The 27,011-nt window shown below is 40.4% G+C and overlaps 1 protein-coding gene across 4 annotated transcripts in view; it reads left to right on the top strand.

Moving 5' to 3' along the window:
• LOC124721201 (uncharacterized protein DDB_G0271670-like) overlaps positions 1-27,011 on the top strand; it is a 193,652-nt gene that overhangs the window by 85,792 nt on the left and 80,849 nt on the right. Inside the window, exon 6 of one of the 4 annotated variants that reach the window (XR_007006292.1) lies at positions 22,969-23,320. The exons of 2 other annotated variants lie outside the window; for them this stretch is intronic. The gene's annotated coding sequence lies outside the window, so the exon portion shown is untranslated. Of the gene's footprint in view, positions 1-6,073; positions 6,294-22,968; positions 23,321-27,011 lie in introns of those variants that run through there. One more of the 4 variants, XR_007006293.1, reaches the window with a different exon arrangement.

Here is a 27,011-nt window from a genome sequence, read left to right as displayed (position 1 = left end):
CAAATGTTCAGGCCAGGCCTGTCACACTGTCGACAACACGCTGAAAAGGAGTGGGTCCTGGCTCCTCTCTGCCCATATGTCACCCACTGTAATGGGAAACTCAAGAGTGTGCCGCTGGTCTGCGTCCATTGCAAAACACACCAATCAGTGTCTATCAGTATCAGCAAAAGGGCCACACGGCAAAGAAGACAGGGTATAAGTGTGGTCACTAAAAAGCAACGCCTACCTTTACAGCCATTGCGCTGTTTTGTCTGGAAGTTTTGCATAGGGTCCAAACAACAGCAGGGGCTTGTGGTTCATCATCAGATGAAACTCTGTACCAGAGACATGGAACTTCCCAACACCATTAATGATGGCCAACATCTCTTTTTCAATCTGCAGATAATTTTACTGTGCTGAGTTCAGTGTCTTGGATGCAGATGCAATAGGTTTTTCAGTGCCGTTGGCAAATTCATGTGACAGAAAGGCACTCATATGAGTTGCATGCCTCTGTGGCCGTTGTTAACCATTCACCCAGCTACAATGTCACCAAACAAGAGGCTGTCTAAGACACTTCTTAAGTTGCACAAACACCCCCTACATGCCTCTGACCCCACAAATGGAGCACCCCTTTTATGTAACTCGCTAAACAGAAGGAAATACGAGCAGCATTTGGAATGAATTTGGCATAGTAATTGATTTTGCCCAGAAAAGATTGCAATTCTTTCAGATTCTTAGGCACTAGTAAATTAATAATGGCAGTCACATGGTCTTGTGTTGGTGTAAACCCATCTTTACTTAATACTTGACTCTTGGCTGGAAGAAACTGCACTTCATGAAACAACAGTGGAGGACATTGGCGTACAACCACTCAAATAACAGTCATACATTGCACAAGTGCTACTCCCACGTGGCCTCCGTAACTAAGACACAATTAAGAATTCCCTGGATGAGATGTTCTAGATGCTGTTGAAAAACTGCAGAACCACTAGCAACCCCAAATATCAATCTGTTATGTGTGTACACATGGAATGGCATATAAATCACTAAAACCTGTTTTGTAGGCTCATTAACAGGTTACTGAAAATATGCATCAGCGAGATCAACTTTTGAAAAATACTGACCTGCAGCCAATTTAGCTAATAATTCCTCTTGCCTAGGGTTGGGTACAAACATTTGTCTGGGCATTAATGGTAATCAGAAAATCACCACAGATGTGAAGTGACCCATGAGGCTTTTGTGCAATAACAGTAGATGTCGCCCACTGACCAGACAAGACTGAGATCCAGAGTCTGCAATCCGTCTAGTTCTGCCTTAACTTGTCCATGCATGGTGAATGGTATTGGACGAGTTCTAGAGATCTTTTGGCACTGCTGAGTGTTTCAAAGAGATGTGTGCCTGAAAATTTGTAGCACAACATAAAGTAGGTTCAAAAAACTGTACCGAGCGAGGTGGCGCAGTGGTTAGCACACTGGACTCGCATTCGGGAGGACGACGGTTCAATCCCGTCTCCGGCCATCCTGATTTAGGTTTTCCGTGATTTCCCTAAATCGTTTCAGGCAAATGCCGGGATGGTTCCTTTGAAAGGGCACGGCCGATTTCCTTCCCAATCCTTCCCTAACCCGAGCTTGCGCTCCGTCTCTAATGACCTCGTTGTCGACGGGACGTTAAGCACTAACCACCACCACCAAAAAACTGTTTGAAATTTTCACACAACACATCCAGTTCTGTGAATGAAGTTGCAGTAGAAATTAAATTCACCTGATCTTGGATTTGGAGCCCAAAAAGCGCAACAGTGTTGAGACCAGAAATGTTATTAGTCATTCAAGAATTAACTACAAGCGAGGTTAGTTGCCAAGCTATGTTTTTGTACTTAGCTTGCATCGTGATTTGATCCTGCAGCAGGATCTACTGGCCATTGTGCAGCACTACTTTGCACTACAATGCATCCAGCATTGGGGAACCATTGTGCGAGTAACTATACCCATTAATAAGGGGCACGGCCGTTTCTGTGTCCAACTGGAATTCCATCACCACCCCATCAACGTCCAGTTGCAGTATCACGTCTGCTGCTGTCCCTGGCAAATGCAGGATAACATGCAGCATGCTAGCAGCCGAAGTTGATGCCCACCAGCTGAGCCAGACGTTCGCAAGGTGTCCTGGCTTGCAGCAAGCAAAACAGACAATGCTGCGGCACATCCAGTGATGCATGTGATGATGAGGGCCGCACTCTGGACCTGATTTGATTGCACGACTTGTGCTGGGGTTCTCATATGACGACAGGGAGGAGAACTCTTCAGGAGCCACATCTCCCTTTGGGACAAGTTGACGGCAAACTAAGCACTTTCGTCAGTGCGTATCTACCAACGTGGAGGATGAGGAAGCACTAACTGCTGAATCCCATAGCACTGGACTACCGGAAGCATGAGTTGGTGAACCAGATTATGACCTTAACTGAGAGTCATCAGTTGATTGAAGAGTACAGAAATGACTAATACCACTATCAATGTTGAAACCAGAAGAATCATCGAACAGAGCTTGTAGTGAGGCAATCACTTCATAAGTCTTAGCAGTTTTTAATACGTCACTGGATCTGAAATTTCTAAAGCCTTTGCACTAACATCATGATGTGGAGCCAGGTGATTTATATTGTCTTGAATTAAAAAATCTGGGTAAGTTGTGCCACACTTTTGACAGGCAAAATCACACTTTTGAGCTAAGCCTTGTAAATCAGCAGCTCCTGCTGCATATGATCATTTACTTTGTTTAACTTGCTGATTGAACTTGAGCCTAACTGCAGTGACGTGTGTTTGGTGACCGTAGTGGTCTGTCATCAAACTGCAAACTTCAAACTATTGGGGTACGAGAGTAGGCATAATTTTTGCACCACTTCGTTCAATTTACTACCAGATGACATTAACAGTGTTCAACTGCATCCAGGATCATCACTTTGACTTGCCATTCAGTGCAGATCGAAATTCCATAAATAGACGTCCCAAATCTCTCTTGCCTTGATGAAGGAAGCAACGGTAGAGGGGAGGATGGAAACGGCAACTGCCACCTGCTGTTGGTTTTGAAGAAACTTGAACAGCAATGTGTGCTACTGCTGCAACTGCTGCTGCCACAAGTTGACAGACTCAGGATCCATGGTTCATTAAACTAAACGGCACAGTGAGAAAGTTCCTCATCACCAGTTTTCTATCTTGTGTGACATTAGTAAACTGTTTATCTTCATTTGCTCTGGCGGGTGCACTGAACCACAAGAAAAGGAACACACATTTCTACAAGCCCACAAAAGACTTACTTCACATATTGAATGATGCAGTAACAAGTCCAGGATGTAGTGAAGTCAGCATAGTAATAGAATAATTCCAAAACAGTAACCACTCAAGACTGGAAACAAACTAAATCAACTTGGCTGTGCAGTGGAGCAATACAAACACCTATGGAGTACAGCAAGGAATTAGCCATGCTGCAAGCCCAGGCCACAGGTTCAGTGGCAAACAATAACCACCAGGTGGTGCTACGTGATGCGCATATCTTGGCGTTGGCTCTCCTTACAATGATGGCCCGCAGCTGCCACTCACAGCCTTAGTACCTCTGACATGTCCATGTCTGTGCTAGGTGGGGAATCAGAATCACTGTCAGATACAAAGTTTTGGGTATAGGCCAGTGTGATAAAAAGTGCTCTGCTCTCTCTCTCTCTGTGGTGTATGCAATGCCAGTCATAATTTGTTAGACCTGAGAAATAAATGTTACGTAACTGTCTCATGATGAACTATTACTGTAGACTGAAGGCACAGAATTTTTTTAATTATGAAGAGAGACCACAGGCTGTTTTGGTGGAAAGAGATCATCAAAAGCCATTTCAATTGAAAAGGCAACTCATGTTGTATACAATTGCATACCCTCAAACAGTGGAAAGCCTGGGTTGGAATATCAACAATATTGTGAAAAGGATAGATCTACTCACCGTAAAGATCACACTCATTTCCAGAGAGGCACAATGAAAAGACTTCCCGCAAGCAGGCACACCTCATGCATACATGACCACTATTGCTGGATTGCTGGTTACTGCGGCCACAAGTTCAGCATTCTGGTTGTGTGTGTGTGTGTGTGTGTGTGTGTGTGTGTGTGTGTGTGTGTGTGTGTGTGTCTCGTCGTCGTCGTCGTCGTCGTCTTGTCTGAAGAATATTTTGGCTGAAAGCTCAATGTGGAACAATCTTTTCGTTGTTATGCCTGTCTGCAACCCAATGTGTGATCTTTACAGTGTGTAACAATTTATCCTTTTCATTACATAGCCATACTTTGACACTGGATATTTTCTTAAATTGTTCCTATACCATGTGAACTAGCTGCTGGTTGTTGCTGAAGTTGTTCTTAATTTCCACTCATGTCATACAGTCTGGTGTATTTAGTAAATCAATCAAATCCCTTTGTTTAGTTAAATACTGGCCAACTTATCTCAAAGAACAGTGATGGTTGTTTTATGTGCATCTGGGTTACCAATATTTTTGCATCCATTTGCCTCTTTCGTAGGCATTTTGAGGAGCAGTGCACAGATCGTGTTAGGGTTTCTGGTTGTGTAGGTGCTTGTTATTCTGTATTGTAACTGTAACCATTGTAGTATCAATTTTCTGTAGTATACAATGTGTACACCAAAATGTGGCAACTAGTTACTTGAATCTTGTAGCAAATGCGAGAGCAGGGATGTCATTGAAATTCAGCGTACAGTTTAAGAACACTTTAACTGTTGAATTTCACTAGATGGCACATTGATTGTGGCAATATTTTTACGTATTACACATAATGTCTATTTTGTTCTGGCTGAAACTTAGGAGTCAGTGTTTAGGGAGTTCACACTTGGCTAGACCTAGATTATTTAGAATTGTTTTCTGGGAGATTCTTATACATCATAACTGATACAGTAAGTATTTTATGGAAACATTATTTGAGTTAGAATTGCATGAACATATTTTTACATTGTAACTATTGTAGGATGCAGTACTTGTGCTTAGAATGTCTTTAATTATGAACTTTGCAGTTTCTAAGTCGCCTATGTTGTCATCTACAACAACAACCACTACCACTACCGCAATTTGACCTTCACTGCTGATTCTCTTTTGGAATCGAGCAAAGTAATTTCCTGAACCATCTACCACCCACCTCCATTTCACTGCAGTCATAATTAAGTCATGTACTTCATTCTTCCTGTCTGTCTAGTGAATCCCAACTCATGTCTCTTGTTTTCTTGCTGGGAAACCCTCAGTTTTTGAATGGATTTTGCATTTTGAGTCCATACGTCACTACTGTACATCAAAATAGCTAATACACATTCATTGTAAACTTTCCTGTTGAGACACGTTGAAAAGTTGGCTTTGAAAACTCGTTTTCTTTTACCAGGCCATTTTAAATTTTCTATTTTCCTGTCTATCCATCCAGGTGTTACCTTTAGCTGCCCTAAATATGAAAAACTTGTCCAGTGGTTCTATGATTTCATTGTTGAGTTGCACAGTTTCCTTTTTGATGAGGTAATTATGCAAATTACTAACTGAATAATTATAAATAAATGTTTAAAAATTAAATGTAATAAGATTAATGCTTAAAAACTGGTGATAGAAGAGGGAGAATCTACTGAAGAGTTTCTGAAATTGGGAAAAGTGGAGTAGTGCTGGCAGAAAAACACATTCAGAAATGCAGTTCAATCTTGAGCTTCAGAGTTTTGTAATGTCTTTATGAAAATAAATTTGAGAAACAAGGAATGGGCTGCTATTCCATAGTTACAGTTACTTCCAATTTATTTCCTGTACCCTATGTCTTTGTTGATCTATGTACAGAAGTGTCCCTCTTCACATCAGTATCTGTGTTTACTTTTATACCATTAATTTTTTATGCTCTGTTTCATAATTCTGCCACAGAAATTTTATATAGACTGTAGTTTCAAGTTTTGTTCCTATCTGCACTGCACCAGTCACTCTAAATTGACGCTTCTCTTCCACCACAAATATTTTAAAGCAATGTTTATGAAAGTTTGACATATTATCAAGTGGGGAAACTTGTGACAACTGAGTTTTTGTAATATATTTTATTGCAGTTTAATGTTGCACAGTGAATCACTGAGAAAGAGAGAGGTGAACTTCAACATTTTGTGGTGCACATTTTCATAGCCAAATTTTCATGACATCAAAAAGGTCAGAGTTCTGTAACTCAATGATGAATGATAATTCTAATTATTTTGTTTTATCACTTCTGTATTTCTTTTCAGACACTAGGTACTATTATTATTATTATTATTATTATTATTATTTTTAAGTGTTATCCGGCCAATTTCTCAAAGTGGTTGGTTGTGAGTCACTTTGCAGAAAAAGAGAATATTCGCAACTGCTGTTTGTATTATCAGGGAGTGTTATGATTATAAATGCATAAAAACAGTTGTGTTGTGATTATTTAATTTTTTATCCAATTGCTGAATTGTTATCTTAGGCAGGAATGCCTCTAAATGTGGCTGTGTGTACACTTGCAGCCTTTGTATGAGACATATTATATAGATTTTCTAAAATTTGTATATTACCTCACTTGAATGCACAATTTTCAGCTGTGTGTGATTTTATTAAGAATACATTTACTTTTCACTGTCAAACTGTTGAGGCTGAATAGTTGTCTGATAAGTGCAGTGGGATTTTATTGATTCCATCAAATTGTCTAGTTCAATTTTCTACTGGTTAGAGGTGTAATAATCTGCATAAATCATTGCGTACTATTACTAGTATTGTTAAAAAGATAAGAATGTCTTAATGTCAGTTTAAATAATGCAAGAAAACGAAGAAAAAAGTATTTCTCGGTGGTTGGATAGTTGTTTGGTCTGATTGTTCACCAGATTAAGACCCGAAAGTGTCATTCATTGATAGAATGCAGTGCAACATCAGCAAATGAAGGCTAAGAAATCAGGCTTGTAAAGCAAGAGTTGCACCAAACCATCGTCAAATGTACTGTGGTAATGTGTAATCATGTTACAGTGAAAATAATAAATTACTTAAACTATATTGATCAGTTAGTCATGTCAGAGACTGATATGTCAAGAAGCTGTGTGAAGTCTTGTATACAGAGCTTTTTAAATTTTATCTTCAGATAAGTGTTCTGTATTTTTATGGTTGATAGTATTGACCAAAACTAAATAAACATGTGTCTACAAACAAAATTCGTTGGTACATTGATCACTATGTTCAGTATTAGCCAACTGTATGTGAACACTACTGGAAGTTTTCTACCAATTCTGAACATTCCCTTTAGCCATTAAAAAGTAGTTGAGTCTCTCAAACAGGCTTAAATGCCCTCCAATTTATTCACATATTTGATTAATACACTTCTGTAGTGTATTGTGTAAATCTTGTGTGGATATGGCATAAACATTTTTAATATCCACCGAGCTTAGATATCCAAAACCTGAAGATAAGGTGAACAGGAAGATGATGTTTCTGATGTCCCTACCAACTCATCACTGATTAAATGCTTGGATTGGGTGATGTAATAGAAGGTGTATAAAATGTGACAGAGGCTCATTGAGCAAAAGTTACTTCCATTGTCTTTCAACACTCCTTTGTCTGCAGCGATAATTTCTCATGTTAATTTTTTGATTAATAAGTGCTATTAATGTGTCCAGTATAAAGAGCTCAGCCGCCCAAGTCTACATGTCATAGTTGCTGTGTGCACCTTTTTTAGCAGCGGTACTTGAGTGCTTTACACCTGTTGGCATGTTGTAGCAATTTATTATTCCAATCTGAGTCAGTTCCACACCATCAGCGAGCAACTGGACTGGACAGGACTGTAAACTGGTGTATTGTTGTGACTTCTGAAATTTTCCCGGCGTATTTCTTCTTCTAATAATTTCCGGGTATGCAGCCGGATCCTGTCGACATTCTGCCTTGATATTTCGACCCAGAGACGTCCGGCCATCATCAGGTGAGTACACAACTACTGAAGAGGAGAAAGCACTTGAGTCTGCTGTTTTAAAGCCTACGGTCTTCTGGCGGTACGTAGATGATACTTTTGCTGTATGGCCTCATGGCAGACAGGAACTGGAGAAATTCCTTCATCACTTAAACTCATTACATGAGAACATCAAATTTACGATGGAGATTGAAAAAGAGGGCACTTTACCATTTCTGGATGTGCTAGTACGCCGTAAAATTGATGGGTCATTAGGACATTCTGTGTACAGGAAACCGACTCACACAGATCTGTATCTCCAGGCGTCAAGCTGCCATCGCCCAGCACAAACAGCCGGTGTTCTCAGTACCTTAATACATCGAGCGCATATAATATCGGATGATGAAAACCTCCACGCAGAATTAGAACACTTGGAGAAGGTTTTCAAAGAGAATGGCTACACTTCTCGCCAAATAAGGAAGGCCATGCGCAACTATCATAACAAGAAGCTACGCACTGAGGACGCAGATGACGACTTTAAATCAACTGCGTTCCTTCCATACGCCGGGAATGTGTCTTCGAAAATAGGCCGATTACTGAAGAAAAATAAAATCAAGGTTATCTTCCGTCCACCAGCAAACAACCGGGCCCTGGTTGGATCCGTTAAAGACTATTTACAACTGAAGAAAGCAGGCATCTACAAAATTCCCTGTGAATGTGGCTCTGCATATATTGGCCAGACGACAAGAACTGTCCATGAACGATGTATAGAACGTGAAAGATACACCCGTCTGCGGCAACCGTCAAAATCGGCAGTAGCAGAGCACTGTATTTCATTGGGACATTCAATGGAATACAATGGAACAAAAATTTTAGCCCTGGTTTCCGGTTTTTGGGATTCCGTAATCAAAGAATCAGTGGAAATACGTCTTGCCAATAATCTTATAAATCGTGACAACGGCTTTCAGCTGGATAATAATTGGAATCCTGTTATTAAAATTATACAGTCACAGCGGAATCGACAGTGTCATTCGATACTCAATGACTAGATGAACCTTTTTTTTTCACCACCGAGGGCAGCACGTACAACTCGGCTATGCTGCGCATGTCAACACCTGACGCATGCGCTGTAGGATGCCAGTACATTTCACATGCGCGAGATTCGGCATAAATACCACGACTGCACCTGGGCTCTTCAGTAGTTGTGTACTCACCTGATGATGGCCGGACGTCTCTGGGCCGAAATATCGTGGCAGAATGTCGACGGGATCCGGCTGCATACCCGGAAATTATTAGAATGGTGTATTGTTTCCTGATAGCTTGCACACACTGCAAGTGATACAGATAAAATGTTGCAACTGTTCATGCAGAGTTGACCACTCATATGGTTATGTCTGGAGCACATGCTGGCCTTTGTACACTTTTGTTTGTTGCAGTGTTCCCTCTTCCACAGCCCCTGTGCAAAGTAGGAGGGCTTAATTTTGAGGTGATGTTTCTGTATGAAAGCTCTCTATTTCCATCTGTGTTTGATTTAACAATGAATATGTTTTTGAATTATTGCCTTGAATAAAACACAGTTTGCTGTTTTCTTCCTTACCCATGCATACTTCATTTATATTTCAAACAATAAGTGAATATTAAATAAGGATACATAGAATTTGGATTTTGTTCATCATATTTGAAAGGCTTCAACAAACTATGTTCCTTAATACCACATGATGTTCATTTTGTTGCTGTCTGTTCTCCAGTACAGTCGATAATCAACACAACTTGGCATCAACAACTAATAAGGATTCCCCCAAATTACTATACCAGAAGAAAATTTAAGCTAAGAATGAAACTACTGCTGTGTGGATTATTTTGCATGATGTTATGTTATTTATCTTATTACTATCATTTATTTGTAAGTTGTACTGTCAACACTGCTATGCCTATTATGTTTATGATATGTTTTGTAGGTTATTGAAACTATTCATGAAAAAAGACTGCTCTTTAGTTGAGAAACCATTTTACTCATGATTGACTTTCTTGAACAGTGTTTCTAGTGCATTTTAATTTAATTGGATTGGTGGCAACAGTTTACACATTGTCAAAAATCTATTAACTGTATTCACAGCAGGCACTGTCTCACTATTTATGATCTTTAAGAGAGTTCTGGACAAGTATTACCCACTTTCTCTTTCCTTTGACAGCAAGTTTTGGTGGGAAGGAAGGAATGTGGGGATTGGGGGGGGGAGGGGGGGGGAGAGAGAGAGAGAGAGAGAGAGAGAGAGAGAGAGAGAGAGAGAGAGAGAGGGGGGGGGGGGACATGGGTGTCAATATCCATGGGATGTTCTGTGAATGTGGACTGACAGCTGTCACTCATTAGAGAACTTATATGCTCTGGGTATCTACTGTTGGAATTTCTTCTTGTCTGCTCAGTATAAATTGCCTTGCTGTTTCGATGAGTGAGCTGATGAATAACAGGTGTTTTGTTTTCATCTACGTTCATGTTAGTAGTTCTCAATTTTGTTTGTACTGAGTTCTCTGTTGTGTAAGCTATTTTCAGATGTTGTCTTCTGAGTGTTTTCTAACCCTGCAAACTTCTTTATTGTTGTAGATGAGTATGAATTATTTACTTGTTTGTTGTGGAAACTTATTGTTCTGGTGTGTTCTGTGTGAGAAGTATCTGACCCAATAAAGAAAAATTGTTTCCCTACATTGTCTCCTTTCAGCTTGATACACTTTTACAGCGATGTTCAGTAGCTTTGATATGCTGTTTATAGTGATAATTCTTGAACTCCACAAAATAAGCATCAGTTTCAGATTCCACCTGTTCATTTTTGACAAGTTTTTTGCCCTGAAGCCATTTCTTCCAGTTTTTAAACAGAAAATAATCAGAGGAGGCTAAATCTGTGTAATAGGGTGCATGAGGCAGCAATTTGAACTTTAATGCATGGATTTGTACCCATGGCAATAATGGGTGGGTGAATCAATGCATTGTTGTGATGAAACAAAACTTCCTTTATCACTAACTGCAGCCGTTTTTGCTTGATTTCATCACTCACACACCAGTAAGTACACAAACACTGGCCATTGCTGGACTTTATTTTTTGAAGATAATCAATGGAAAATTATCCCACACTCATCCGGAAAAAAATTCACGCTATGACCTTACCTGGAGTTGGAACTGTCTTTTCCGCCTTTGGAGTCAATTCCCACTACATAATCCACTGTACTGACTGTGTCTTCATCTTGGGTGTTCATCCAAGGTTATGATTCAATGCAAAAACTGGGCTTGATTGTAGCAAAACATTGCCAAACACTCGACTTGAACATCCTCACAATGCTGTTTTTGTTCCACTGTGAGTAAACACTGCACCAGTCTTGTTCACAGCTTTCTTGTGTCCTAATTAGGCACTATGTGATGTACAGCACTTTTTGAAATGCCTACAATGTCTGCTACCTTGCACAAGATCAGTCAGCACTCATCCAATACCATTTTGTGGATTTTCTTCACAATGTAAGTTGTGGTCAACTCATTTGGTCGACCATTGTGACGTTCATCTTGGCAGCATGTACACCCTCACACAAACTCTGTCACCCAATTTTTTACCATTTTAAATAAGCGAGCAGACTCCTCGGGTGTAGAATATATCTCAGCTTTAATATTAGTTCAACTAACACTTTTCAAATGAAAGTGTTGTATCACATGATAATCACCAGCTTTATCCATGTTTACAAATTCACCAAGAGTGTTCAGTATTGATGGCTGCCAAAGAAATGCTAAACTACATAGCATCGTCAAACTTCAAACTTGAACTTCGTAATGTTGTTACTTTCTACCACTGTCACTTGGTTGAAACGACTGCTATGTATTTGTGTCAAATGGGGATTGTGATGTATATATAAAATTTAACTTTTTGTCTTCTCTGTTGCTAGGGAGTATTTTCCCTTTGGGTGGGCTGTTGTGTCATTGTGACGTAGTTGTATGTGACTGTATGTTTCATCTAGAAGACGTGATGTCGTGTACATATCAATGCCAATATATTATTCTGTGTTGTTTGGTTTTACATTGATTTGAAAAATTTTGTTCTTCATGTGATTTAAGATGATAACTATGAATCTTACTGATTAATGATCCTGTGTGTGTGTGTGTGTGTGTGTGTGTGTGTGTGTGTGTGTAAGGGGGGGGGGGTGGCCTTGCCCCCCTGTTGTGATTAGTTTCAGAATATCTGTCATTTTTTCCACGTGTGGTTCAGGAATGTCAATCTGTTCCCTTATGTGCTGTTTGTTGATGTTGACAGTTTGTGTTGTGGGGATATTGGTATCCATGTATGTTACATTTTCGATGCCATAGTGGCATTTGCGATATTTTAATGTGTGTAATCTTTTGTATCAGCTGTTCAGTATTCTCTAAACTTATGTTGCCTTTGAATATGTAAGGTTTGTCTAATTATTTGTTTGTGTCTAGTTAGGTGTTGCATATGTGCACTTTTAAAATTTATCACTGACTTGATGTTTATGTCATGCTTATGCGCAGAGAACTAAAGACAAAGAAAAGGGGGGAGGCAGCTAATGCTAACAAAGACAAGTATGCCTATTTATGTTGTCCAGAAATGAAGAAATTTTGCTGTTAGATACACCGAGCACATAAGGCCACTAAAAATTGCAGTTGACACTCCACTTTCACCAAATGTTCTACTGTTCTGGATCACAGATCAAGAGATATCAACACCGACTTAAAAATTCTCACTGCATTTACATCCCTCCACAGAAACTGGTAACTGTAGAAAGTTGTCATATCTAAAAAGTTGTATATCTAAAAAGAAATCGCGCTCTCTCTCTCTCTCTCTCTCTCTCTCTCTCTCTCTCTCTCGGACACGCACATGCAGCCCCAGGGGGCTAGCTGCAATTTGGTGGGTTCGTGCTTGGCTGCCATAGAGCCCTAGCCTTTGCAGCATCTTTTACCTTCTATGTTGCATGTCTATCCTCTTGCTGTTCTTTTTCCCTTCCCTTGGGGAACATGTCTGGGCTGTTTTCGGGAATGTGTTCTGCATTTTCGATAACCACTACGAAAATACTCTCCACTATTTTTCGTTCCTTTTTTTCTTTCTTCATTCACCGTCTCCTATCCTTCCACCACTTTGGCATTTGAGGTTCCTCTTTTTCTTCTTCCTCTCTGTGTACTCCTGAAGGCTGGCCCATACGTCTGACATGTAACAGGTGACTGGGTAACGTGTAATTCCCAGCTCCGGGTCGACAGGTAGGGTTTGCAAGTACCCCTGGTACAGCCCAGGTGCAGGGAGGGGTGATGGCCTGAGCTGCTACCTTCACAAATTTCCATTTGGTCCCTCTGTCAGGTGTTCAGGAGGTGTGGCCTGAGGTGTGAACAATCACCTAAGGTGGGTGTGCCCCCTTCTGAAAAGGACCACAGTCGGAAGGAGCACACCGTCGGAGACACTGGCAATTGAGGGGGATTTTCTCCCAATGAGACAATCATCTTCACAGTCAGCAGCTATGAAACATAAACGGAATGAGGCTAACGATTCAATGACCCTACCAGCTGCACCACGGTTCCTTGTGGTTTCACATACTGAAGATGGTCAGTCCTTCGCTATGGTAAATCTATTTATTATTCAGAATAGTGTTGATGCAGTGGCTGTCCCTGTGAAATTCTGCTCTCATTTACACAATGGCACATGGCTTTTGGAGACTACTTCCAATTCTCAAGCACAACTACTGCTTGCAACTTTGCTCCTCCATTGCTATCCTGTTCATGTTGAGGCTCGTTGAACACTGAATTCTTCCTGTGGTGTTATTTACACTAGGCTGCTCAGTGGTCTGACCGAGGCAGAAATCCAAATGTATGTCTCTGATCAGGGTGTCATTAGAGTCCATCGGGTGCTGAAAAAAGTAGATACCTCCTTACTGCCCACACGCACACTCTTGCTCACTTTTGATAGAATGGTTCTTCCGTCAAAGATCAAAGCAGGTGTGAAGTTCTCACAGTCAGACCATATATATTCTGAACCCAATACACTACTACCAGTGTCATTGTTATAAGCATACTCGAGTCCTGTTGACACCCAGCCAAATGTGTAACCTGTGTTAGGGATGTTCACAAGGGCAATTGTTCACCACCTTCACCCCGCTGCATCAACTGCAATGGTGACCATGCTGCCTCCTCCCATGATTTTCACACGTATCTTGATGAGCGAGCTGTCTAAGAGATCTAGGTGAAGAAGAAAGTGTCTTACCCGGTCACTCGCAACTTGTTGGCTACTCAGCAACCCTGTGTTCTACCACCTACAATACTGTTATTGCTACATCTTGCCCCACGAAGGACATAGCCATGCAGACATGTGACCTGAAATTTAGCATCACAGTTGTGAAGTCTCACAGCATCATGGTAGCGTCTCCATTTCCCCCTCCAGCTGTGCATCACACCACCAAACTTTTGCCTCATGGGACGAAGTCACCAGCTACACGAACGGCAGGCCAAAAGGGCAGAAGGAATACTCGCATGAAGACTTCCTATGTCCTTCCAGTCAGCCAACATCTGAGCCTTCCTCTGCAACCTGGAAAGGCTCCAAAAAGGCAAATGGTCTTCTCCTTTGCCAACTCAAAGATCCTCTTCGACGGTGTTGCCACGTGACACCCTCACCTGGCTGATCTCCATGTCGCCAGTGCGGTGCTCACCATCAACCATTTTTCCACCCTGGACTTCACAGGCTGAGAGGAGAATACCTACTCTTCTGTATACCTCATGGAGCAGGATCCTACTGCCTCTGTGCCCCGTAGCAGCAAGTCTTTGAAGGCTGGCACTCGGCAGCCGCTGAGGTGTCACCCTTCATTTTTTCCTCGTCATGACTCTCCTCCAATGGAACATTCATGGCTTCGATCCAACAAAGATTATTTACAGATGCTCTTAGAATCTCAGCGTCCACTTGTTATCTCCTTCAGGAAATTAATTACATCATCATGGCTGCTTTGAGTTCTCTCATTTCTTCCCAGTTCGTTTTGACCTTCCCCCTGAGGACAGCATTCCATCTCATGGGGGGAGTCCTCCTGCTCTTTCAAACTGTTGCAGTTCACTTTTTCCTTCCTCAGTTGACCTTTTCCCTTTGTACTGTGTACATCCCTCCGTAATTTGATGTCACCAGGTCAGAATTCATCCAGCTTATTGGGCAGCTGACTCACCCCTTTCTGCTGCTTGATGATTTAATTTGCATCATCCCCTTTGAGGTTCTCCCAGAACATGTCTGAGAGGTACCCTCTTGGCTGACTTCCTCAGTCAACTTAACCTCTTCTGCCTTAACAGAGGAGCAACTACATTTCCTTTCAGACTCCATGCACACCTATTCCCATTTGGACCTATCCTTCTGCATTGCCCAGCTTGCCCATCATCTCAAGTGGTCATTCTCTCTGACACATACTTGAGTGACCATTTCCCATGTGCTATCTGTTTGCTGGCTCCCACCCCCCATACATGCACACCCAAATGGCAGCTTACTAAGGCCGACTGTAGGCTTTACTCCTCCCTGGCTACCTTCGATGAACATTTCCCCAGATATGATGATTAGTTAGAATATCTTACAAACGGTATCCTTAGCATCGCAGAATGTTCCATTCTTCACATTTCCTCTTACCACACAGTGTCCCGGTCCCTTGGTGTACTGAGGCGTGCCATGACACAATTCGCGCATGGAGACATGCTCTCCGCATTATTAACCATCATCCTACAGAGGCCACCTGCATTCGTTACAGACAGTTGCACGCACAGTGTTGTTATGCTCTTCGGGATAGCAGAAAATCTAGCTGAATTTCCTATACTAGTTCCATTAACAGTTCCGCACAGGCTTCCTTCGTGTGGGCAATCCTTCGACATCTGCCTGGGAACAAGGTCCATTCCCCAATTTCTGGCCTGACAGTAGCAGATGATGTCATAATGGACCCAGTTGCTATCCCCAACACCTTGGACTATTATTTTGTGGAGATTTTGATCTCCACTCCCTATCACCCTGCCTTCCTCCATTGTAAACAAGTGGAGGCGGCTCGGGTGATACTCTTCTCTTCTCAGAATCATGAGTGCTACAGTGCCACCTTTAGTATAAGGGAGCTGGATCATGCTCTCTGTCAGACACCTTTATCCAGGAAAACGGTGTGCCTCAGGGTTCCATCCTGAGCATCGTCCTCTTTGCTATTGCCATTAACCCTGTTACGGCCTGTTTCCCGCCAGGTTTCTCCGGCTCCCTTTTCGTTGACAATTTTGCCATCTATTGCAGTTCTCCATGGACCAGTGCCACTGAGCGGCGTCTTCAGTGATGTCTTGATCATCTTTACTCATGGAGCATCAACAATGGCTTTCATTTTTCCACTGTCAAAATCGTTTGTATGAATTTCTGGCAGCACAATTGGTTTTTTCCACCATCTTTACATGTCAGGCATGTTGCTGTTCTGTTCATTGAAACTACAAAATTCCTGGGGCTCATGCTCGATAGGAAACTTTCTTGATCCTCCCACATGTCATATCTGGGAGCCTGCTGTACATGGTCCCTCAGTGTCCTGTGTGTCCTCTGTGGTACTTCCTGGGGAGCAGATCGAGCCACCCTTCTCCATTTGTACCAGTCCCTTGTCTGTTCGACACTAGCGTATAAGTATTTCGTTTATGCATCTTACGCCATCTCAATACCATCCATTTGGCCACTGGCACCTTTTACGGTATCCTTGCTCAGAGTCTGTATGCAGAAGCTGCCGAACTACCACTGTCCTACCACCACGACTTTCTCCTCAGCAGATATGCATGCCATTTGTGTGCCACATGTGGCCACCCATCCTATGTCGCCACCTTCGATGACTCCTTTGATCGCCAGTATGTGGAGCGTCCCTCTTCTCTGTTACCTCTTGGAGTTCGTTTTCGACTCTTGCTTTGGCAGCTTAACTACATGCTACCCCACAACTTTTCCGGGGAGTGTAAACCCTTCACCACCTTGGCTTCTTGCAGTGGTGCATGTTCACCTTGGCCTTCACTCGCTTCCTAAGGACACTACTCCAGCTTCGCTCTATCGCCTTCAATTTCAAGACCGTCACATGGAACTTCGTGATAATACCTTTTTTGTACACTGATGGCTCTTGGACTGACTGTGGTGTCAGGTGTGCCTTCATCATTGGCACCGACATTTTCCAGTATCGGCTTCCAGAAAACTGCTCAGTATTTACAGCAGAGATCTTCGCCCTGTATCAGGCCACACAGTGCATCCAATGACTCAGGCTTTTCAATTGTGTCATCTGCTCCCACTCTTTCAGTGCCCTTCAAATCCTCTTTGTGCTGTACACCATCCATCCCATAGTGCAATGGCGCAAAGAAAGCGGTCACTTGCTCACTCTTGATGGAGCCTCTGTGATGTTTATGTGGGTTCCTGGTCATGTCAGTCTGACATGAAGCAAAGCTTCTGACGCTGCTGCCATGGCTGCCATCCTTGTACCTCAGCCCTCTAATTCTTACATTCCCTCCAATGATCTCTGCGTTACTGTCTGTCAGCAGGTGGTGTCACTTTGACGTCACCACTGGCCCTCCCTTCATGGGAAAAAGGTCCAGGTTATTAAGCCTCTGCCAGTGGCTTGGATGACCACCACGCTGCCCTCTCTCTGCGAGGAAATCATTTTAGCTATGTTGCATATTGGCTACTGTCTATTTAGCCATTGCCATTTGTTAAGTGGTGCTGCCGCACCACATTCTACTCATTGCGCTCAACCTTTGATGGTCTTCCATTTCCTGACAGAAAGCCCTTTTTTTAACCACTTACATTCTCGTTTTTGTTTGCCGTGTGTGTTATCAGCCGTTTTGGCGAACAACACGTGGGCTGTCAACCACGTTGTACATTGTATCTGTCGTAGCAATATGGTGAAGGCCATTTAATTTTTAGTTTGAGACCTCCATTTGTCTGTGGCATATTATATAGGCCTTTCTTTATGTCCCTGTTTTTAGCTGTCTTCACTTCCGTCATTTGGGATTAACATGTAGTCATTTTTAACTCCCTCATTGTCTTTGTGTTCTACAGTTCTAACATAGATGCGTTTGAGCTTAGTTGTTTTTGCATTGTAAAGCAAGTCAGAGAGAGAGAGAGAGAGAGAGAGAGAGAGAGAGAGAGAGAGACTGCTGTCGAAATAAAGTTGAGAATACCTGTCCGCAACACAAAAATCAGGATCTCAGATGACTTGTAGAGGGCATGCTGAAAAATCTACATCTACATGGTTACTCTGCAATTCACACTTAAGTGCCTGGCAGAGGATTCATCGAACCATTTTCATACTACTTCTCTACCATGCCACTCTCGAATGGTGCGTGGGAAAATGGATCACCTAAATCTTTCCATTCAAGCTCTGATTTCTCTTATTTTATTATGATGATCATTTCTCCCTATGTAGGTGTGTGTCAACAAAATATTTTCGCATTCGGAACAGAAAGTTGGTGATTGAAATTTCGTAAATAGATCTCACCACAAAGAAAAGTGCCTTTGTTTCAGTGACTGTCACCCCCAACTCACATATCATATCAGTGACACTCTCACTCCTATTGCACGATAACACGAAACAGGCTGCCCTTCTTTGCACTTTTTCGATGTCCTCCGTCAATCCTACCTTGTAAGGATCCCACACCGCGCAGCAGTATTCCAGCAGAGGACAGACAAGTGTAATTTAGGCTGTCTCTTTAGTGGGTTTGTCACATCTTGTAAGTGTTCTGCCAACAAAGCAAAGTCTTTGTTTCGCCTTCCCCACAATATTATCTATGTGGTCTTTCCAATTTAAGTTGCTTGTAATTGTAATTCCTAGATATTTAGTCAAATTGACGGTCCTTAGATTTGTGCGATTTATCGTATACCCAAAATTTATCGGATTTCTTTTAGTACCTATGTGGATGACCTCACACTTTTCTTTGTTTAGTGCCAACGGCCACTTTTCCCACCATACGGAAATTCTCTTTAGATCATTTTGTAATTGGAATTGATTGTCTGATGATTTTCCTAGACAGTAAATTACAGCATCATCTGCAAACAATCTAAGGAGGCTGCTCAGATTATCACCTAGATCATTTATGTAAATCAGGAACAGCAGAGGGCCTACTACACTACCTTGTGGAATGCCAGATATCACTTCTGTTCTACTCAATGATTCACCGTATTATCACTATGAACTGTGACCTCTCTGAGAGGAAATCACGAATCCAGTCACACAACTGAGATGATACTCCATATGCACGCAATTTGATTTATAGTCACTTGTGAGGAAAGGTATCAAAAGCCTTCTGGAAATTTAGGAATATGGAATCGATCCGAGATCCCTTGTCAACAGCACTTCTTACTTCACAGGAATAAAGAGCTAGTTGTGTTGCACAAGAATGATATTTTCTGAATCCATGTTGATTATGTATCAATAAGTCATTTTCTTCAAGGTGATTCATAACTTTGGAGTACAGTATATACTCCAAAATCCAACTGCAAATTGAGGTCAGTGATATGGGTCTGTAATTCAGTGGGTTACTCCTATTTCCTTTCTTGAATATTGATGTGACCGGTGCTACTTTCCAGTCTTTAGGAGCAGACCTTTCGTCAAGTGAGCAGCTGTATATGATTGCTAAGAAAGGCGCTATTGTGTCTGCATACTCTGAAAGGAACCTGATTGGTATACCTTTCTTAAGTGATTTGAGTTGTTTCGCAACACCTAAGATATCTACTTTTATGTCACTCATGCTAACAGCTGTTCTGGTTTCGATTTCTGAAATATTTACTTCGTCTTCTTTCATGAAGGAAGCACAGAAAACTGTATTTAGTAACTCCGCATTAGTGGCACCATCGTCGGTAACATTTCCATCGCTATTGCGCAGTGACGGTATTGACTGTTTTTTTGCCACTGGTGTACTTTATATATGACCAGACTCTCTTTGGGTTTTCTACCATATTTTGAGACAATGTTTCATTGTGGAAACTATTAAAAGCATCTCACATTGACATCCGCACTAAATTTTGAGCTTCCATGAAACATAGCCAGTCTTGGGGATTATGCGTTTTTCTGAATTTGGCATGCTTGTTTCATTGCTTCTGCAACAGTGTTCTGATGTGTTTTGTGTACCATGGTGGATCAGTCCCATCTCTTATTAACTTATGCGGTATGAATCTATCTATTGCTGTCGATACTGTATCTTTGAATTTGAGCCATATCTGGTCTACAGTTACATAATTAGCTGGGAAGGAATGGAGACTCTCCCTCTTAGGAAGGCATCAAGCGAATTTTTATCTGCTGTTTTAAATAGATATATTTTGCGTTTATTTTTAGTGGTTTTGGTTGATATGGTTTTGAGCCTCACTACAATAACCTTTTGTTCACTAATCCCTGTATCCGTTATGACACTCTCTATTAGATCAGGATTATTTGTGGCTAAGAGGTCAAGTGTGTTTTCGCAACTATTTACAATTCGTGTAGGCTCATGAACTAATTGTTCAAAATAATTCTCAGAGAAAGCATTTAGTACAATTTCAGATGATGTTTTCTGTCTACTACCGGCTTTGAACATGTATTTTTGGCAGCAAATCGAGGGTAGATTGAAGTCTCCACCAATTATAACTGTATGCATTGGAATTTTTTTGTGTGAAAACACTTAAAGCTTTCTAGATAAAACAAATATTGTTAAGATTTTACATCTGTATTCTTCACGTCTATGTGTTTGCAGCCCTCTGTCGCTATACCCCTGTATTACATGGCATTTCACAATGTTACTGTGTTGGTGCATAGGAAACAGCGTGCTGTAATAGAGCTTCGAATTTGAAGAGTTTGTTCACATATAGAGCACTTTCTCCTTCAATATGACAATGCCAGACCACACACAGTTGCTGTGACGTGCCACCATCTAAAGCCTTGGGGGTCACTGTTATCAATCATCCTCCATACAGTCCTGACTTGGCCCCATCTTATTTTCATCTGTTTCCAAATCTTAAAGATCACCGAGTACTTCACTGTGATTCTGATGAAGTGGTGCAAGCAGAGGTGAGTTTGTGGCTGTGCCAACGAAGTCAAACATTCTACAATAACCATATTGACAAGTTAGTCTCTCGTAGAAGTTTGTCCATCACCAGGGTGATGCTGTTAAGAAATAAATATGTAGACCTGAAGATTAAAGATGCAGGATGTTAATTTTATTTTATTTAAAAGCTGTAGGAGTTTTCACATAAAAAATGCAGGCATTACTTTTCAGTATGCCCTCAGATGCATCACAGACAGAAAAATGTTGCATGTTCTGAATAAAATTCATGAAATTTTGAAATACGGAATCTACAGCCACACCAAAATTAAGCTAAAACGAATTACAAACATCTCTCATTCTCACAAACATTACCAACTCCTATGCAAGTAAAATGTTTTCTCAACTAACTAGCTAGCAAAGATTTTTTTGTTCCCTGTGAACAGTTCCAGTAGCCTAGAAAACAAATTGTAAACATAATTAGCACAGCAGTGTTTGACAGTAGCTGTAACAAACAAATAGTAGCAATAACATATGCAATAATACCAAAGTGCAGAATAGCCCTAACACCAGTAGTTTCATTTTAGGATATTTTTAAATTTTATTCCAAACACTTTGTCAGAAAAATCCCTAGGAGCTCTTCTGACAATCTTCTGACACAGCAATATGAAGAACAACATGCACCATTAATATACATATTTTTCCAGAATGAGATTTTCACTCTGCAGCGGAGTGTGCGCTGTTACATATTTTTGTTGAAAAATTCTGAATATGATGACTGCAATTTTGAATTACATTTATTCCCATCTAACATTTACTTCTTGTTTGACAGTAATAGAAAGGAAAACTCTCAGACGATAGTGAAACACATGTTGCAAAATTTATATGGTTGAGAAAAAGAGAGAATCTGTTTCATTGAAGTTGGGTTCTTGAAAACGTGTATTGTGTTAAGACTACTGGAATCCCATGTCAGTGGTGCAAAGTGTCTGAATGTCTCTTAAGTAACGTAGATTTTTTATTTATTTTTATCTTCGTGTGTTGTGAGGCTTGCAGGTGTTGTTCAGTATACATGGCAATGGCTTGCCGATTAATGTCATTGACTGAGCCATAGCAGAATATGAGGCCTGCCATTTCCCATGTGGAGTAATAGAACTCCATTTCCATATTTATGTCATTCACATGGTACAGAATCTCTAATCTTATTTTGAAACCACCACAATCTCAGTACGTAAATAAGGAATGTCTAATGCAGGAGACAGTTGTAACTTCTATGAGCCACATTAGCACGACAGTCAATAGAATAAATACAGAGACAAACACAACCAATAATAACTGAGCAACAAACTTTAACAGGATGATGGGCTACACTGTTGAATACTGAACATTTATAGCACATGTGAAAAGTATTCTGTGTCTACAGTGGCATATGTTTCTGCACATATTTTGATAGGAACTTTTTTTCTAATTTTGACCAATACAATCTTGGAAAAGAACATGTATTTCTTTTAAATTGCCTGAATGCACTCTATCTAAAATAACAGGGAAACATGGAATACTATCATTTGCTAGTTCATAAATTTGTGTGTCCCAGTTTAATTGCTCCTCCTGATGGGGAGGGGGAGTGAGTGAATCTATATTGAAAATGTAAAGCATTTTTGACCAGTGACATGCAGTCTTAAGTTAAAGTTCCTTCCACAGTTTTGAGTACTATTTGTCCAAAAAATCTTATACTTTTCTTCTCAACATTTATTCGACATAATCTGTTTTAATTTTGTTATGTAATCTACTTTAGTAACAACAATAGGTAGCAGGCTGTTCTTAGACTTGTAGTGAAGTACTTGAATTTATTTATTTTTTCTGTAGTTCAGTTCACTTTGTTAGTAGTTTCATTTTTACATTATACATTTGGAGTAATCTTTCCGAATTCTGAATTCATTATTTTAGTTCATTCCTGTATCTTTCTTGTTGGCTACTGTTGTTCTTGATATTATTTTTTAATTTATATTTTTCTCTTTCTATCTCACCTAATTCTCTTTTATGGCTGAGGATATTTATTTCGCTTGCAGGAACTCTTTAAACATGCTTTAGGAAAAAGAAAAACTGAAAAGTGATTGCTACAAAAGTGACATTTCATCAGTTAACCAAAAGTAATAGAGGATGATGCTGTAGTGAAAGTTAGAATTTCACAGGACATGAAAATTAATAAATGTACAGATATATATAAAATTTTGACATTAATATTTTATTTTGTAAAAAGCTATTTTAAGTGAGGGCTTTATTCAAGAGGGGCAATATTATATGACATTTCCACCCCAGATTGATTTTTTTAAATTGTAATAGTTTGTCTTCAAATATTGTGTAAATTTAGTGATGATTAGTGTTTGATGAAACTTCATCAAATCTGTTTTCATATTTGGCACAGAGCATTTTCTCAAACTGTTGATGTGTATACATTTAATTTGGTACACACATTGTGAGAAATTGTAAATGATACATATAGATTACAATGAATAAAGAATGAAAAAAACTGAATAAAGACATTTTTATTAAAGTATTGAATATGTAAAAGCCTGAACTCTGCTAAACAATTTATAAGTTTTATTGTTTTCAGTCATTTTAATGAAAGACAGACATGGTGGTTCTCCACATATTTTTTTTTCTTTTAATATTTTGAGACTTTTATGACTGCTTATATAATTTCAAATCTCTTTGTGTTGATGGAATTGCAGTATGTTGGTTCAGTTATAATGTTGTACACCTTGCTACACATGAAATGTTTTAGTGCTTTGACATGTGTAGTCACAGTCCATGTACATCTCTGCAGTTCAGTGTGTGATTGACATGAGCAGCATGGTTTGATCACTTTTGTTTCTAAGTAACAGGAAATAAAGATTTGATGATGTTATCATATTGTTTGTCAATGTTACAGGTATAGAAACTTATGCATGGAGGAGGAGATTAATTCTTGTAGTGTTGATCGTCTTAAGATTCATATGAGCAATCAGCAATTTCTGTCAGGTGTAGGAAATAAAGATGGAATACCTAACAGTAGAACACATGATCAAAACACAGCTAACATTTTTGGGAAACACTGGTGTGTTTGTATAATGTTTCAGTTTTACGTTTCCTTTTGATTTTGTACATTGTCGTGCCTACTGAGTAAGCATTATGAACTATATAAGTAGCTATCTGTTTTGTTTTGTATATCCTGATACAGTACTAATTTAAAGAAGTGAATAATGTTTAAAGTGTGTCAGAGATTTTCCCCTTTCGCTAGTGGTTTCAGTGCCACTGAGGAAGTGCACTATTCTTTTAACAGTATAAATGAGTTAACATCTGCTAGTATGCTACTGATTTTAATATGTTAATAATATGATGCTAGAAAGGCAAACCACGGCAAACTTCACCTGTAAATGTAGCATCCTCACAGAAGGCAGGGAAAGACAGACAAAAAATTGTATTATGCTGTGGCCATTGACATCTGCCTGAGGGAACTGGCAAGTCCCTCAAGTAACATCACCATACCCCACACATTTTCCCTCCACAGCAAACTCATCACCGCCAAGGAACAAGAGAACAAAAGAACAAAAGAAAGAGGAAAAATGCACTGATAAGATTGCTGCTATACTTAAATGGAAGTTCAGTGGGTTCAGGGCATGTGGAGGAAATAAGGCTTCTAGGTCAGGGAAGACAGGTGTGTGTAATTTTGCTGGTGTCAGTTTGAACACTCTGATGCTCTCACACTACATACATAGCTAAAGCCTCTGCAAAAACAATGAACATAGTGGGGAAATAGCTAAAGGAAGAGTCTTTTCACACCACTTAGTGTTTTCCCCATCACCACCAGCCTAGAAGCAGTCACTGTATCCGTGCATGTGCATCCGAGGTTTACAGTATGTTCCCTCTACTGGCCGCCACTTAAGACTTACAAGGTTACCTCCCCATCGCACCCCCCTCAGATTTAGTTATAAGTTAGCACAGTGGATAGGCCTTGAAAAACTGAACACAGATCAATCGAGAAAACAGGAAGAAGTTGTGTGGAACTATGAAAAAAAAAGCAAAATATACAAACTGAGTAGTCCATGCGCACGATAGGCAACATCAAGGATAACGTGAGCTCAGGAGCGCCGTGGTCCTGTGGTTAGCGTGAGCAACTGCGGAACTAGAGGTCCTTGGTTCAAGTCTACCCTCTAGTGAAAAGTTTAATTTTTTGTTTTCAGACAATTATCAAAGTTCAGGCACTCACACATAATCAACTTCGCACTCCAAAATTCCAGGACATGTTCAGATTTGCTTGGACATATGCAGGATTTGATGGTCTAAACGCGGAAAAATTTGAAAATGTTAAAAACATATGTTTTGACAGAGCACAGGGAAAATTGTGCGACTGTGAAACTGTTACTTTCATGTGTTGCAGTTTATGTGACAAACTCATATGTTTTCATCACTTTTTTGGGAGTGATTATCTCATCCACAAGAAAACCTAAATCGGGCAAGGTAGAAGAATCTTTTTACCCAATCGCCAAGTGTACAAGTTAGGTGGGTCAACAACATATCCCTGTCATTGGAACACATGCCGTCACCAGTGTCGTATAGAATACATCAGACGTGTTTTCCTGTGGAGGAATCGGTTGACCTATGACCTTGTGATCAAATGTTTTCGGTTCCCATTGGAGAGGCACGTCCTTTCGTTTACTAATCGCACGGTTTTGCGGTGCGGTTGCAAAACACAGACACTAAACTTATTACAGTGAACAGAGACGTAAATGAATGAATGGACAGGTCATAACTTTGCAAAAATAAATAAATTAAAATTTTCAATTGAGGGAAGATTTGAACCTAGGACTTCTCGTTCCACAGGTGTTCACCCTAACCACAGGACCACGGCGCTCCTGAGCTGAATGTTTCCTTGATGTTGCCTATCCTACGCATGGACTACTCAGTTTGTATATTTTGCTTTTTTTTTTTTCATAATTCCACACAACTTCTTCCTGTTTTCTCGATTCATCTGTGTTCAGTTTTTCAAGGCCTATCCACTGTGCCAACTTATAACTAAATCTCAGGGGGGTGCGATGGGGAGGTTCCCTTGTTAGATGAATGAGCTATCATCAGATCATCAAGCAGGTTACCTTGTACACACACACACACACACACACACACACACACACTCACTTACTACTACTACTACTACTCAATGGGAAGTGGTTGTTGACTTTTACTCCAGTAACTGTGTCCATATCTTGATTCACCAGCCAGAAAACAGTGTCTGAAAGAAAGCCACAATAGTTGGTGTTCAGTAAGCCCAACTGGATGCTTTGCAGCCAATTCTAAGAGGCTGCTGTAATGTGAATCACTCTCCAGACCAATGTCCAAGGCATAGCCTAGACAATGGCAGAACATTACACTAGTATTACCACTAGTATCAGTCTGGGTCCATCTTATTATCTTTTCCATGCCACAGAATGTCCACTGCGAGAGGCAACTGGGACTTCATTTCCACCAATTGAGAAGAATATGGCTGTCCCTTCGTCATATGAAAGCTGGATTCTCTATTGTCTACAACTTGTGATTCATCTCTTGCTCATGATTTTTTTTCTTCAACTTACAACAAAAACAACATTTCAGTTACAGCTGAAAGATAGCTTGAGGAATGAGCGAAAAAAGTTTTAATTTTTCATTTGAAAGGTTTGTGTGTGTCCTCTTTAACCATTCATGTTCTGTTTATTTCTTTGGTGAACTGAAGATGAGGGAGGGACCTATTGATATTTTTAAGGAATGAGTGAGGTTTCTGGTTCTCACCTTTGATTTTAAGCTTACCTGGTTTCCATACATTGTGGGCCTGAAAACACTGTTTGTGAAAGCTCTAAATATTTTCGAATGCATTGATAACAGTTCATGGGGAACAAACCAAATGTGTTTACTCCAGGTTTATGAAGTCGCCGTACTGTCATGTCTCAGTTTTGTGTACACAGTGTATGAGTCTGCAAGAGCCTCTAATTTAAAAATGTTCGAATTGGTGCATAATGAGAGAATTCCCTTGTCTATAATGAGCCTTGAGGACCAGTCTTATTTGTAGCCTTCGTGCTGAGACTGGTTAGTAAGTGCTTAG

The sequence above is a fragment of the Schistocerca piceifrons genome, chromosome X (assembly GCF_021461385.2).
Source record: "Schistocerca piceifrons isolate TAMUIC-IGC-003096 chromosome X, iqSchPice1.1, whole genome shotgun sequence".
Taxonomy (NCBI): Eukaryota; Metazoa; Arthropoda; class Insecta; order Orthoptera; family Acrididae; genus Schistocerca; species Schistocerca piceifrons.
The sequence above is the reverse complement of the archived record's forward strand: the minus strand, read 5'-3'. Positions and strand labels throughout refer to the sequence as shown.